Raw genomic sequence first — 2,317 nt, 5'->3', positions numbered from 1 at the left:
ACCGAACAAATGAAAATGAAAATGGATGAACAGGTAAACAAGTGAGTAAACAAACAAACGAATGAATGAACCAACAAATGCACCGGTGAACGAATGAGTGAATGAACGAAAGAATGAATGAATAAACATCTGAGTAGTTAATTAAGCGGATTATCAGATCGGATGTGTGAAGCACTAAAGTTATTAATAAACAAAAAAAAATCATCTTCATAATCGTCATCACCACCACCGTCATCATCATCATCATCATCATCATCATCATCACCATCATCATCATAATCATCACCATCATCATCACCATCATCATCACCATCTTAACCTTCAAATTGCGTCTTACATTTTAATTTATCAAACTTTGAATTTCTCGCTCACAGGAATAAAGTTGTAATTAAATCAGCGGAGATTTAATCAATTATTATTATCCTATTACTATTAATTCAATTATTATTATTAATTAATATTAATTCAATTATTATTAATTAATTAATTCAATTATTATTATTATTATTATTGATTCACTCGCACTAAATCTCAGATGTCCTTAGCTGCTTCGGCCATAGAGGAGGATGAGAATTAAAACCATAGTGAGTGAGTGAGTGAGTGAGTGGGAGTGTAAGTTTCTAGAGAGAGAGAGAGAGACAGAGAGAGAGAGAGAGAGAGAGAGAGAGAGAGAGAGAGGAGAGAGAGAGAGGAAAAGAAGAAAATAGAGAGAGAGAGAAAGGGAGGGACAGAGAGAGAAAATAAATTCCAAATTGTCTGGATGTGGAACAATAGTAGAATGGAGATGAACAAAAATATAATAATTTTAGTGTAAAATATAATATAATTATAATATATAATTTAATATAAATATAATAATTATAGTATGATATATATAATATAGTTATAATATATAATTCATAATAAATATAATAATTATAGTATGATATATATAATATAGTTATAATATATAATTTATTATAAATAATATAATTATAGTATAAAATAATAAATATTATTGGGGACGGAGTTAGGTGGCCTATCCTTAAATTAAACTTAACTAATATTTTCAAATTACAAGTTATAATCATAATAAAGAGTCAAACAAATTAATAAATTATTAAACAAATTAATTAATTAATGTGCTGTTTAATTAATTAAATAAACAAACATTGGTTGATTGAAAGAATGAATGAATGAACGAACGAACGAACGAACGAACTAATGATTGAATGAATGAATGAATGAATGAATAAATGAATGAATGAATGAATGAATGAATGAATGAATGAATGAATGAATGAATGAATGAATGAATGAATGAATGAATGAATGAATGAATGAATGAATGAATGAATGGACGAACGAACGAACGAATGAATGAATGAATGAAGAAATGAATGAACGAACGAAGAAAGAAACGAATGAATGAAAAAACGAACGAACGAAAAAACGAAACGAACGAAAGAATGAATGAATTAACCTTTGATACTGATGATGACAATTTTATTAATTCCAAGCCAGAATAAAAAACCCAATAATAATAATAACAATAAAATTATTTTAGAGAAAAATACATTTATTTTTAACAGCGATTATTATTATTAATTGATTGACGAATCAACATTCCTTCATTTATTTATATTCTTCCCATCAGTCAATCATCAATCTAATCCATTTGTATATACATTCATTCATCAGAACGCGATATATATCCATTCCAGAATATATATATATATATATATATATATATACTCTCGCTTATCTATTACTATCTCACTCTGCTTTTATGTATGTATGATGTATGTATGTATGTATGTATGTATGTATGTATGTATGTATGTATGTATGTATGTATGTGTATGTATGTATGTGTATGTATGTATGTGTGTGTGTATGTTTGTATGTGTATGTATGTATGTGTGTGTGTGTGTGTGTATGTATGTTTGTATGTGTGTGAATGTATGTATGTATGTTTGTATGTGTGTGTTGGAGACAACACGAGCAAGCGGATAAATGCTTAAAAATTGTCATAAAATTTGGATCACGCTGTACATACATAGACGCACATATGTTTGTTTGCGTGTTGTCTGTTTGTATGTATGTATGCATGTATGTATGTATGTATGTATGTATGTATGTATGTATGTATGTATGTATGTATGTATGTATGTATGTATGTATGTATGTATGTATGTATGTATGTATGTATGATAACGTGTATGTATGCGTGTGTGTGTGTGTGTGTAGTTTCATGAAAAAAAAATTTCAAATTGACTTTGAAACATAATTACATGAGTAAAAAGTAAAGAACGAAAGCGTAATAGAGGATATGATA

Source organism: Helobdella robusta (genome assembly GCF_000326865.2).
Source record: "Helobdella robusta unplaced genomic scaffold HELROscaffold_94, whole genome shotgun sequence".
NCBI lineage: Eukaryota > Metazoa > Annelida > Clitellata > Rhynchobdellida > Glossiphoniidae > Helobdella > Helobdella robusta.
This window is presented reverse-complemented; position numbering follows the sequence as displayed.